This window comes from Rhinolophus sinicus, linkage group LG05 (genome assembly GCF_036562045.2).
Source record: "Rhinolophus sinicus isolate RSC01 linkage group LG05, ASM3656204v1, whole genome shotgun sequence".
NCBI classification, from domain to species: Eukaryota; Metazoa; Chordata; class Mammalia; order Chiroptera; family Rhinolophidae; genus Rhinolophus; species Rhinolophus sinicus.
The window spans coordinates 118,539,181-118,553,959 of record NC_133755.1 but is presented as its reverse complement, the minus strand read 5'-3'; the positions used below and the strand labels follow the sequence as shown (position 1 = coordinate 118,553,959).

At 35.0% G+C, this 14,779-nt stretch overlaps 1 protein-coding gene across 3 annotated transcripts in view; it reads left to right on the top strand.

The window, feature by feature from the left end:
• The window catches only part of UBE3D (ubiquitin protein ligase E3D), a 131,278-nt gene that overhangs the window by 42,638 nt on the left and 73,861 nt on the right, over window positions 1-14,779 (top strand). The window lies entirely within an intron of this gene.

Here is a 14,779-nt window from a genome sequence, read left to right as displayed (position 1 = left end):
CAGGTGTTAAATTGCTCTAATGAAATACAAAGCGAGGTGAGGTAGCTAGAGAGTGGTAGGATGGGTGTAGGAGGTGGTCATTTTATATAGAAAAATTAAGATTTCTCAGATAAGATGATACTTAACTGGAAAACTTGAGGGAAGTGAGGGAGTGAGCCATATCAGAGGGAAGAGCATGCCCGGCAGAGGAAACACAAAGTGTTCTTATTTGAACAGATTGGAAGTTTATACTTGTCCTGTACTCTTAAATGTGTTCGATCAAATTTGTACTAAGAACAGAAAGATCCCAGTCTTTTTCTGGGAAGTAAATAAGAAATTTGTTAAATAATTGCTTGTCTTTTCTTTTTTGAATTATGCAAGCAGTATAAATCATAAAATATTCAAACAGTAGAGACAAACATAAAGTAAAATATGGAAGTTCTCCATCATTTTCCACTCCAGAAGTAAAAAGTATGTCTTGTACTCTTCCACTCCTTTTCTATTATCTTGCATTTTAACATAATTTGAATGATACATGTATATTTTTTACACTTAAAAAAAAAAAAAACTGTCTTGGAGATTTTTTCCATGTCAGTGTTTGGCATTTTATGAAATGGATGTTCTATAAATAATTTAACCATGTTACTATTGGTAGATATTTGGGTTGTTACTTTTTTATTGCTGTAGTTAGTATTGCACTATATATTGTACATTTGTTTTGTGAGTATGTGTATTGTTTTTGTAAGAAGGATTTCTAGTAGTAGAATTGTTGAGTCAGAGTATGAAATTTAAAATTTTGATAGATAATATCCAATTGTTTTGCAAAAACGCATTACAAATTTATATTCCCACCTGAAGTTTCTATAAATGCCCGTTTCCCTGCACCCTCACCCAAACTGCCATTTAGATGTTTGCCCATCTGAGGCCAGTCTAAATGAAATGTTCACTTGACTATCCTTGTGTTTTACTGAGGCATGATCAGAGAATGTAGCTTATTTGATGCCTTGGGGACTTCGTTGAGGTTTTGTGTGTGTGTGTGTGTGTGTGTGTGTGTGTGTGTGGTCTGATACATAGTCAGCTCTTAACCTGTTCATTGGTTATATTCTCTGTTGCTGGTGTGCGTGTATACCTGTGTGTGTGTATACCTTTATATATTAAGATTTATGTAGTCCAGTTTATTAAAACCTTTATATTCATCTTTTTTATTTGTTTGAGATGTGGATTTTTGAGAAGGGTGTGTTAAATATCGTACTATGATTATGGAAAAGTTGTTTTCTTCTGATATTTGGTATTTTTATATTATATATTTTGAAGCTATATTACTAGGTACATTAAGATTTGTGACGTGACAAACTCACTAATTACATATTTTATCAATAAGAGATTTATCTGTTCTTCCGTTTGATGATGTTTTCCTGTAATTCTAATTTGCTTGATGTTAATATTGCTATATTTATTTTCTATATTTATTTCTATATTTATTTTAATTGTTGATTTGTTGTATCTTTTTATGTTTCTTTATTTTCAGCTGTCATGTGATATTTTAGCTTAGGTCTATGTCTTGTTACCATATACCTCATAAAGTGCATGTAGCTGGAATATTTTAAAACTCCATTGTGACAGTCTCTTTTAATAGTTAATTAATTCTCATTTGTTTATATAGTTGAACTTAGTCTGCTGTCTTTTACATTGGTTGCCTTCTCTCTGTCAATTCTTTCATCTGATTATTTGGAAGTAAACATTACCTATTTCAAAATGATTTTAGTGGTTAACTAACTTAAATTTTTAACACACATACTTAAATTTATTCTTTTACTATCAATATCTAGATTTAATTAATATCCATACTCTTCTCTAGAACAAGAAAAGACTCTTAAGAAGGTTTCATATTTCTTGTCTTGCTCCCTCCCTCACATGCTATCGCCCCTGTGTTGAGATCTTTTTGTGATTCTGATGATGGTGTCTTTTCTTCTTAAAGAAGTATAAAGTCAAAGCTCTACCTCACTTGCTTACCTCTTACTTACACTCATGCATCATGACTATAAATGTTTTTGTATTTCTATTGTGTAAGTCTATTTCCATAATATTATTTATGGGTTGCTTAATTTTTTAAAAACAATTGTAAATAATATTATATTGTATGTGGCTTTTGCAATTTATTTTTTCACTCAATATTCTTTGTTTCATCATTTGAATTGAAGAAGTATACTCTTTAATAGTTTTTTAAAACTTCTACGGTAGTCAATCATTGAATATCTGAAAATCATTTATACCTATTTTACCTTTCTGAAAGCTTTTCGGATTTTCTCTTTATCTTTGGTTTTCCAAGATTTCATACAGATGTATCTAAATATAAGTGTTTATTCAAAATTTTCTCTATGTTCTCTCTATCTGTTCTTGTCTTACAATATTCTTGCAATATTCTCTCAGTATCTATGAGAATAATAATTATATTTAAAGTCTTTTTTTTCTCTCTCTCTTAATTCTTTCTCCTGGGTGTTAACTCTTCTTTTTGAAAAGAGGCGTTGTTTTTGGTACTTCGTAGTGTTGCTTTTCCCAAATGTTTGATGATTTCACTAGAATTCCTACACTTGGATGTAAACTCCATGTAAGCCAGGACCTGTCTGTCCGCTCATTACTACATCTAGGTGAATTCTTATAGAAGTACTCAAAAAATACCCTTTCTGTTTACATTTAATAAGACATTTGTTAAATGAATGGTTCATGGTTTCCTGCTTATGTTTGTATTTAATAATTACTGTTCATCTGTTGGGAACTTTTGGTTTTCGTTATCATAGCCTGCTTTTATGGATTAGTGAAAGAGAACCCAAAGGATATATCCAGACTAGATGTGCCAGTCTGTCTTTTGACAAGTTTTGGGTATTAAGAAAAAGGCATTGGTAGTAGATTCAGCTATGATGGTGAACCTTGTATTCATTATTGTGAAGACTCTTTACACTGCCTTTCTTGAGGGATATTACAAAGATCAATGCACCTCTCCCAGTGTTTCATTCATTCCTAACAAATCCCTTATGACATCGGAAATATGATGACTATTGTAGGTTGTATTTTGCTCTATTTGATTAGTGAATTTTTTTTTAACTCCATATGTTTTGGGAATGAGTTGACGTCCAATAAATGAGTTTGATTACTTCAGCGTGCCCGTTTTATATAACTACTTTTTGTTGTGCTTTTCCTGCTGCTATGAGTCTGCCAAATGTAGGAAGGGAATTTCACCAAATTGTGTAAGCATCCTGTGAATTATTTACTTTTGTCTTTTAAGGACATTAGTTGGTTTCGTTCTTTTTGGGCATGACTGAGCAAACCAAACCGTAAACTCCCTGCCATAATTTTGGCACATGAAGTGGTGCATTAACTATTTTAGTCCAATTGGCTAGAATTTTTTTCTAGTGGAAGTATGGATTACCAGATGGCAGTCCAAAAGAGGAAAATAGCAAATGTAACTCTGGTTTTATTTCCTTGAGCACACACAAAAAAGTGGCAGGTAATATTTTTAGAATGTTCTTTCTTTCTAGCAATAGACACACAACACATGTCTCTTAACATTCTGAAGTGTTATTTTTTTTTAATCCCCCTCCCTTTGCCCACAAATATCCTACAACTCACATTCTTTAGTTTGCATATCAGAGTTTAGATACTAAATACTCATTTTTTAGCTTTGGACTCTAACTTGTGCAATTTAATTCTGCTAATTCATCAATTTGCATGTGGCCCCATATTCTCTGGCGGGGGGCAATTTTCCCCTCAGGGACATTGGCAATATCTGGAGACATGTTTAGTTGTCACAGCTTGGCACAGTTTGGTGGGAGGGTTACTGGCATCTAGTAGGTAGAGCCAGGAATGCTCTTAAACATCGTAAATGGATCCGAGAGCCCCTACAACAAAAAATTATCCAGCCCAAATTGCCAATAATGCCGAAGATAAATCCTGTTCTAGATTATCTCCTAAAATCAAACTGTGTCTACCTTTTCCCTCTGGGTGTCATAGCCCACAATTTTCTTGAAATTGTATTTAGGCCAGCAAATAAGAGAAATTTCATTAGGACATGTTACGCATTAACTTTGTTAGAATAAACACAGTAATAAAATATGCATGTTTATTGTTACATGTCTTTCTTTTTCTATTAGAAAACATGAAGAATAGATTTCTTTTTATTAAATGATGAAGAATTTCATAGATATCAAGTCCTTTGTTCTCATATTTTTAAGAGAAAAAAACTTAGGGGAATGTAATCATTAAGTGTAAATAAGTGGGTTTTTTTGTTTGTTTGTTTTTAAGCTAAATTGATTTCTCTTCATTTTGCCAGTTACATGAGTCCTAGTATTGCTGGTTGTTCTTCCCACCTTTTCAAAAGATATCCAATTTAGGAATCTGGAGAATTTGAACTGAAAAGAACTATTCTATGTTCTATTTATAGCATTTTCTTGCAAAATATCGAGGGAGGAAATGTTGATGATATGATATGTCACATTCACCCCTACTTTTAGTGGAATTTAGAGATTAAATTTTGTAAACTGACTATGTTTCTCTCTGTTGGCTATATATTGGTAAACACTGCTTCTAAAATAGAAGTGTTATTTTTGCCTTAAGATAGTCATCATTATTGCTTTCCTAATGAAATAAAAACAAATATAAACCACATCCCTATACATTTCATATGCCTGAAATAGTATTAGTGGTTGTTTTTATTTGTGAAGTAGTATTTCGTTATCTTTTTATTCCTTTATTTCAGCAGAAAATTTGAAATTCTGTTTATATTTTTATTGTGCTAAAAAACACATAAACAAAATTTACCACCTTAACCAGTTTTAAGTCTACATTTCAGTGATTTTAAGTATATTTATATTGTTGTAAAGAGATTTCCAGAACGTTTTCGTTTTGCAAATCTGGAACTCTATACTCATTAAACACGACTCTACTTTCCCCCCCTTTCTCAAGACCCTCTTAACCACTATTCAATTTTTTTGTTTTTGTAAATCTGACTATATTAGTCTTCTAGAGCTACCATAACAAAATACCACAGACTAGATAGCTTAAACATTAACAGAAATTTGTTTTCTCACAATTCTGGAGGCTAGAAGTCCAAGATCAAGGTGCTGTCAGGATTGGTTTCTAGTAAGGCCTCTCTTCCTCGCTTGTAGACAGCTACCTTCTTGCTGTGACTTCACATGGCCTCTTCTCTTTGCTGAGAGAGAGAGAGAGAGAGAGAGAGAGAGAGATCTTGTGTCTCTTTTTCTTCTGATAAGGACAGCAGTCTTACCAGATTAGTGTTCCATTCTTGTGACCTCATTTAACGTACGTACTTCCTTAAGGGCCCTATCTTCAAATACAGTCATACTGGGGGGTTAGAACCCTACCTCTACTCATATTTGGCATATGGGTTTTGCAGGGACACACTCAGTTCATAGCATTGATAATTTTAGATACTTCATATAAATGGAATCAAGTCTTTTTGTGACTGGCTTATTTTGCTTAGCATAATGTCATTAAGGTCCATCCATGTTGTAGCATGTAACAAGGTTGCTTTCCTTTTAAAGGCTGAATACTATTTCGTGTGTGTGTACGTGTGTGTGTACACATGTACATATATATATATATATATATATATATGTTTGTATATATATATGACTTTTTGTTTGTCCATTCATCCCTTAATGAACATTTGGGTTGCTTCTACCTCTTGGGTGTTATGAAGTGTGCTATGTACTTGAGGGTATAAATATCTTTATGAGACATTGCTTTCAATTCTTTTGGATATATACCCAGAAATGAGACCGCTGCGTCATATGTTAGTTCTATTTTTAATTATTTGAGGCATCATACTGTTTTTCATAGTGATTGCCATATTTTATAATCCCACCAACAATGTATAAGGATCCTAGTTTCTCCATATCCTCAACAACACTTGTTATTTTCTGTTTTTTGTGGGGTTTTTTTATTGTAGCCATTTTAATGAGTATGAGGTGGTAGCTCATTGTGGTTTTGATTTGCATTTCTCTGATGATGAGTGATATTGAGCATCTGTTCATATACTTGTTGGTCATTTGTATCCCTTCTTTGGAGAAATGTCTGTTCGAATCCTTTGCTCATTTTTCAACTGGATTATTTGATTTTTTGTTGTTGAATTGTAGGAGATATATATATATATATATATATATATATATATATATTCCGATAATAACATATATATATATATATTCTGATAATAACCCTTTATCGGCAAATAACTTTTTCTCATTCCGGAGGTTGCCTTTTCATTCTGTTGTCCTTTGGCACACAAAAGTTTTTAAGTTTGATGGAGTTCCATTTGTCTGTTTTTACATTTGTTACCTGTGTTTTTGGTGTCATAGCCAAGAAATCATTGCCAAACTCTGCTTCATTTTGATGCTCTGTACCTGATGTGACAGAGACTCATTGCTTGAAGTAATTTGGAAATAAAAGTAGGTGATTTTGAGGAGAGTTAGAGGAATTTGTTCTTTTGATTGATAAAAGCATAAAAGAAACCAAATGTCAAGTTATGCTAATTTTATATCCAGCAGAATATCCAAGACTTGTTACTTGATAATTGCATAATCTGCTAAAATACTTCATGTTAACTTATTTTGATAGTGTGTGAATATGTTGCTAGAATAAATGAATGAATATGCAAATGAATGAATGAAATGCTGTCAGCAACCCCTAAAGAATACTTTATTAAACCATCTCAAGTAAGTGTATTCTACACCCCACAAAGGAGTCACAAGGTGACATTGTCAGTGCACGCCAGTTAGGGACATTTACTTTGCAGAGTACAGTAAACTTAAATTTCAGATATGAATGTCCAGATCTTATATTTTATAAGTGAGGAATGGAAGACCAATAAGAGAAAAATATAGTCAGTTTGTTAGTTAGTGATAGAGACAGAATTAGAGCCAGGTTGTCATGATTCCAAATTCAGTGCTTTTTTATCATGTAGTTCCTTACCATAAAACTCTAGGAGATCTGAAATGTCACTATAAATGCATATTCTTGCTCAAGAGCAATTTCCCTAGAGTTTAGAATGTGTCAGCATTTTGATTACTCCCTAAAATAGACTGCTTACTATATACTATTTTCTGAGACTATTTATGCATGCTAATATGTAACATCGGTAGCAGAAACTTTTGATTTATAGTATGTCCATATCTGATCTAATCGATCAGAATTTAATGGTACAATGTGGGTTTTTTCAGAAGTCCATTGCCTTAGCTTCTTAGAACAGGAATCCATTGAAAGGGAATTAATCTGAAAATACAAGAACATAATTAGATACCTCTGGGAAATGTAAACTTATTGTATTTGGAATTCCTATGCTATTCATGAATTCATTTATAATCATTAAAGAAGACACAGGAAGTAAAACCAAGACATAATAAAAGTAAGCTTTTTTCCTATAAATTCCAGTCAAAGCAGGTTTCCTGTGAAAAGCAATTCATCTTTTGAGATTACATTCTTGGGGGAATCTGGTTTCCTTCTTCTGAAGAAAAAATGTGAGACAAGTAGAGTCATGACCTGTGAGAGTAAAAGAGGGGAGGGGCCAGGGATCAGATAAAAGAAGGAAAGGGATGTATATATGAAATTGTTTCATCATTTTTGTATGTTTCCTAATCATGTGTTAGGTATTTTTATGAGTCAGACCTGAAGTAGTTGTCTTTACCTTTCATATCACAGGGGTTTTGATTTTTCTCTTTTTTATTTCCTCCTGCTATATTTGGTATTATATGTAATCCCAAAGCAGAAGAACAAAGATTCCTATCATAAAGGAACTTATAGTAAAGTTAAGGCAACATGATAAATGCGTACACACACACAATTCTTTCAAATGGCCAAAATCTACATACATGATGAGGAACAGATTTTCATGGAAAAGAGTATCCTTCAGCTGAATCGAAGAAGATAGAGAAAAGGTAGGAAGTACTCTCCTCTACCCCACCCCCACCCCAGTAAAAGCTGAAAAGGGCTGGGCAGGGAAAGCCTGCTTGTTTTCATATAGTAGATTCTGGGGAGTGGGCTGCTGCTGATGGAGTGGAATGTGACTTGAAAAGGGGTTGGAGTGGGGGAGGGCAGTCATCTACCTACAGAGATGCTTCATTTATCTGTTTAGCATATTAGGTTCTTCTCAAAAGCTTTCGTTTGAAGAAAGGGATCCACGGGTGATTTTTTTTTTTTTAAATTGAGGACTGTTCTCTGTGCTATGCATTTCACTAGACTGTGCTTGAATCACTGGGTCACAGCAAAGTTACTACTTGCAAAATCGATCACAATGAGGTGGTTCTAATTATTAGAATGGTCTTCCTTTCATTGAGCTGAAATCTGCCTCCTGGAAACTCTCACCCAGAGCTACCAAAAATTAATCTGCTGATTCTTTAACATGATAGCGTTCAATTCAAATAATCTGACATGTGCTCCTAGATTTTCTGTTTTCCAAGATAAACATCTTTAAATGGAATGGATTCAAGCATCACTTTCCTTGTGCAGTCTCTTTTTTAACTTGGTCCCCTTTCCTATTACCATCTTGATTGCCCATGAGAAGATGTTGCCCCAGCAACCCGTCAGCTTTACATAGATGGGGTGATTGAAAAGAAGCTAGAGCTAGAGGTTTCTCCTGCGAGGCTGTTTTAGGTAATTTAGATGTAATGGGAAGAAGACATGTTCAGTGGTACCGGACAAGAGAGACTGGATTTCAAGAATCCATTGAATTTGGACATGAAACAAAAGTTTTCAACCTCAGGCATTGAAGGTATTCATTTATTTAACAAATACTTATTAAATGCATAATACTTTGCTAGATTCTGGGAATACGATATTGAGCAAAAGAGATTTGATGCCTTGCATCATAGACCTTATTAGAGTCTAGTGGGAAGGACAAGTAAATGTAAAATTACAACCTGATCAGTGCTATGAAAGAGAGTTACATGATGCTATGAGAGCAAAAGTAGGGAGACCAACCAGGTCAGGCGAGGATTCCAGGAAGAACTGAGGCTTGACTGCTCTCTGAATGATGAGCAAGAGTTAACTGTGTGAAGAGTCTCTTGGCAAAGGGGAAAGCAATGCAAAAGGACAGAGCACAGTGGGAGAGAGCACAGTGAATACAAGAGATGGGGAAAAGGCCACAGTAGCTTTACTGGAGAAAGTGAGAAACAGGGATAGGGTAGGGAGAAGCCAGACCAACTCAGGATCCTAAAGGGCATTTTAAAGAGTTTTGTCTTAGTGTTTATCCTACGAACAATAAGAATCTATTACATGTTTTATTTAGAGAGAAGGGTTAAATGGTTTAATTTATGCTTCAGAAAATTATTCTGGAAGCCATCTAGCGACCAGTTGGACATGGTAGATCAGATAGGAAGCCCTTGCCGAAGCCTAAGAGAAATGATTATAGTGGGTGATGGTAGCTGAGATACAGTTGAAGATATGTGGTAATATTGCAGTATTTGGTGATTGATTGTATTTTGGAAATGAACCACTATTTACTGGGATAAATAACAAGGGAAAACAATCAATTTTTAAGAAAATATCAGGTTCAGATTTATACATGTTGAGTTTGAGGTAAGTTTGAGTCCTTCAAGAGAAGCAAATGAAACAATATACAGACTTGGAATTCAGATGAAAAATTTGGGTTGCATTTGTAAATTTGTGAGTCATCTATATATTGGTCATAATTAAAGCCAAGGGCATGGGTGAAACATAGTTGAGTTTTCCGAATAGAGGTGTCTCTGAATTGAAATAAGGTTTATATAGACACTATACCTGCCATTCCCACTTTCTTTTCCTTGGGAGTAATATTTTTGTGTTTTCTGTGCATCTATGTACTGTGCTTTTTTGTAAGCTTCATATAAACCCCCTTCTCTTTAAAGTCTCTAAGGATAAATGTTATGGTTTTAATGATCTAATAATATTAACTGTCACTGAGCTTTTATTATGCATCAAACTTGTGCTAAGCTTTTTAATACATTATATCATTGAATCTGCATAACATCTCTGTGGGAAGTGCTGTGGTTACCACCCTTCATAGAAACTAAGGTTACTTGCCCAATGAGGCACAGCTAAGATGTGACTCATAATTCCAAAACAGGTCTGTCTTCAAAACGCTGGTTACGTCTGCTACATGAGCTTCTTTTGTCACTATTTACAGACTAGCATCTAAAACTATCTCCTGCAAAGCAAAACTAGTAGTGGAAATGGATTTATTTACCAAGCACTACTTTTGAGCTCTTCAGATTTATACCATCAAGCCTCCTGTAAGCCCTAAAGTAAGAGTAACTACACTCTTTTTATCTACTTAATGAAACCTAGACTTAGCTGCTGCAATGAAGCCTAGACTTAGCTGCTGCTTCTAAACCTAATTTCAACATCTACTCCTTTTTTTCTCTGCTGGTTGCAAAACCCAGTCTTAATTGGCTGCCCCCAAGCCCATCTTAGTTTATTTCCATATCACCATGTACCCACGAATGGCTTCAAACCATTTTGACCCATTTTGCTCTGATCCCCTCCTTTCTCTTTTCCACATTTGATTCACATGGTGTGCACCTTTGTAAATACTTTACTTTTTGGTATTCTTCATATTGGGTTCTCATTTAGGTCTCCTACTTGATTTCCTTTCCTGGACATCTTTGGCCCTAATTCCAGTAGCTGCTTGTACACTCACTGTGTGCTGCTTCTCCCAGTGGGGGTAACTGACTTAGTCATTGTGAAACCTTCAGATCCACTTTGGTTCTCCAGCTACTTTTTCCCTCATTGATGAAACCATGTGGTCTGTGTTTAAACAGACCGTTTAAACAACTGCAACAAAAACAGAATGGTAGGGGAGGAGATTGTTTCGAAACGCCTTGTTCTTAGCAAAATTCTTACATAAACAGTTAAAATGCTTACAGATATATTGAGATTGTTAGGTCACTTTACATATAACTCTACAAAATGTGTTCTAGAAGAATAGAGAGAACCTAGAACAAGATCAAAGTGACCATTCTATGCTATCTTCTAAGTGAAAAAAGTTGGGCTTGGGGCTTCATGATATCATTGTAGAAATGTATTTCTTCAATTTAATAATAAGACTGAAATAAGACAGTCAGAAATGATTAACCGTATCTATAGTTGGGGGTTATTGTTAGGCTGTTTGAGATAACCTGAAGCATTTGAGGCACTTAGAAGATGAAGGGAAGCATTTGATATTTTGTGCTGAGAAGATTATAGGACCGGAGTCAGACATGGAATCTAGTCCCACATTTTCCACTGACTAGCTACATGGCCAAGCCAAGTGACAACCTCCTCTCTGGCCCGTAATTTCCTTATCCTTTGGGAGAGGTATACTCAACATTCTACAGTTTCACAACTTTGGGACACATAAGCATTTTAAAGAGTGTGATGTCAAGCTCTTTATTGTATTTAGTTTCTCCTATAAACTGAAAGCTTAGTTTTCTTTTCTTACAACTATTTAATGAAAGCACTGCTTATCCTCAGATTCAATTCAACAGACATTCATTTAGGCTTCCTAAGTGTGTAGGACTTTCTGCTTTGAGATAGAGAAAATAAAAATAAAAATAAGACAGAATTTTTACTTCTAGGATCTCAATGTTTAATCATGGAAACTGACAAATTACATAAAAAATGTAGAAGGTATATGTACTATGATAGACAAACAAGGGACTTTCTGACTAATTCTAATTAAGGAAAATTTCATAGAGACGGTAGCATTTGACCTGAAAATTAAGAGTGGAAAGATCATGGGGGCAGGAGGTTAAAGAGGAAGACAGTCTGAGCAAAGGTGAGAAATTGTAGGATGCATTTCCTAAAATATATTTCAAAAGATATTGATAAGTTTTTTTGTTGGAGAAAAAAGACACCAGTCAAGTAATACTAATGAGATTGTTAATGTGCAGTAATTATTGCTTATTATTGTTATTTTGTTATCAAACAAATTTGCAAATCGTTGAGCTCAGTGAATTTTTGTGTAAGTATTTTACTGCTATACTGCTCAGAACCTTAATATTCTAAAGTTTATTGTTAAATGCTAAGAGGAACATATAGTACTTAGCACTTAGGAATCGGACATGTTCACAGAGCCCATTTTCATGGAACACTAGATCTTTTCCAATTGTATACACAGATAAGGTGGAAGGTTTATTTATTTATTTGTTCATACATTCAACTAACAGGCGGTGTATTGGTAGTAAGTATACATTAGTGAATAAAAACTACAGAAACCTTGCTCTTGCAAAACATATAGTCTATGGATGGGACTAATCTATATCTAGTATTATGTATTTTGAAGAGCATCACCACTTACCTGGTGACTACATGAAAAATACCCAAAAGGCAAAGTTAGTTCTTAGTAAAGGCCTCAAAGAGAAGCCATTTCGGGTTTATACTACAAAATGTTCAACAGTGTCACTATGCACACTAGCCTCTCACGTTGGACTCTGTCCGGGGTGCTGGGTTCTCCGGTCTGTAGTTAGAATTAAGCTGGCCTGTGAGGAAGTACAACTACTGGATCTGTTATGCAAGTACACACACAGCCGTTATGCAAGTTGCTCACCAGAGTGCCCCCGTCTCATACAGGAGGAGAAAAGGTGGAGATGTAACCAACTGTCCCAAAGTTATCATACTGCTTCCGGCTCACACTTCCATTAGGAAATTCAGTTTCTTCTACTTCATCCTCCCTTCCCAAAAGAATGCAGATGTTTTTACAGAGACAGACTAACTGTAGATCCCATTTCTTTATTTACCTTGAAGATGTGACCTATGAATGTTGGAGGGCTTTTTTGACATCTTGGAATATTTATATACACTCTGTACATGTTTGCTCTGAAATCTACTAAAATAAAAGAAAATGTAATTAAAAATTTTTGACTTACAACTGTTTTTATACATGAAGATCTTAATTTTGTATTGGTGCACTTGGGACTTTTGCAGGTGACACTAATTAATGCTAATGTGACTTGTACATCTAATTTTCTGCAACCCTATTGATTACACCTAGCAGCTTTATCTCCTGAGGCTGTGTGCTTGGCACATTTATAGGTAATCAGAGCCTTGGTGAAAAACCTTGAGAGAAAATTCCAAAAGTTAGGATTTTGGATATGTTCAGGGGAAGAGAGTTGGTTTTTTTGTTGTTGTTTGTTTGTTTGTTTGGTTTGCTAGTCTGGGAGGTAAATCTTAATTGGTTATGGATTGCTATGCTTTTACTCATTTATTTTTAATTTTTAAAAATGATAAATCTTTCTTACCCATAAAACTTATGCGTTTTACCTTCTTATATAAGATCTTCCTTAGCCAAAATTCTTTTGGAAAGAAGATTTATTTATAAGCTGTGAGAACATAGCTCAGGAATCGTCATCCATTCTTCATTTTGTAGTTTAATTCATTTGTGAAAATTCAGTAACTAAAGATTCTATTTAGATACTTCTAAAAGTGATTTGCTGCCAAATTCACAGGATTATTATGAAAAGTTACCTGATCTTGGCCTAACTTGGTGTATTAATGAGTCAGTGCCAGGTAGTTATTTATTAAACATGGTGCTAAGAGCAGTGAGGTATTGCAGGCCAGTTAGATATAATCCCACCTTCTTGGTATCGTCGGGTTTTTGAAGGTGTGTGATGATTTTAAAGTATGTCCACAAACTCTTTATTCCTCCCTTTAAAAGGTAGAGCTTAATTCCCCTGTCCCTTGCGTGTAGGCTAGGCTTAATAAATAGAACAAAGTGGATGTGACAGTGTGAATTCTATCGGTGGGTCGTAAAAGACACAGTGGACTCTTCCTTGCTCTGTGTCAGATCACTGGCTGCCAGCATAAGGACACTGGGGCCCCAGACCAGCCTTCAGGTGACTATAGCCTTGCTGACATCTTGACTGCAACCTAATGAGAAACTCACAACCAAAACCGACCCAGATAAGTTTCCAGATTTCTGTCCCACAGAAACTGTGAGATGCTTGTTACTTTAAGATGTCATATTGTGGGGTAGTTTTTTAGGCAACAGTAGGTAACCAACTCAAGAGATAAGACACAAGCAACCTGAAGTCCTTGGACATACTGCCCTCACCTCCAGCAAATGTCAGGGTGTCTGTGAACTCCATGTAATTGGATAGAAAAGTATGTGTATATGTTTGTGCATTTTTATTGGTAAGTATTTAAAGCTTTCATCAGTTTCTAAAAGTTTTTATTCTCTGAGAGACTACAAATCTGTGTTTTATTCAGAGGAAATAGAGTAGTGGGGTCCAGAGAAGTAGATAGAAAGATTTCATTGTGGGAAATATCTCTTATATATAAACGATTGATGCATATTTGCTGATGATGACTGGAATTGAATCAAGCCTTAAAAAGGGAAACGGACTTATAGTCCTGTGGGACAGTTTTCTTTCAAAGTATGTTTGGTTGGGTTATATCAGGGGTGGACAAACTATAGCCAGAGGGACAAATCCAGGACCCCACCACCACCACCACTTTTTTGCTTTTGTAAATAAAATTTTATTGAAACACGGTTGTGCCCATTTGTATACATATGGTCTATGGCTACTTTAGCAGTACCACAGCAGAGTTGAATGGTTGTGACAAATGTCCCAAGGCCTAAAATATTCACTATCTGTCCCTTTTTGAAAAAGTTTTGCTAACCTTTACTTTTAAGTACCAAGATGAGGTTGGCATTCTTGTGGCATAAAAAACAGTAGCAGAAATGCGTCTTTCTAACTAATGAGTAAAGGTACTACATGTCATGTAGCAGACTGTCCCACAGGTAAGTAGTACATTAACATTTACTCTCCAAGCCCCA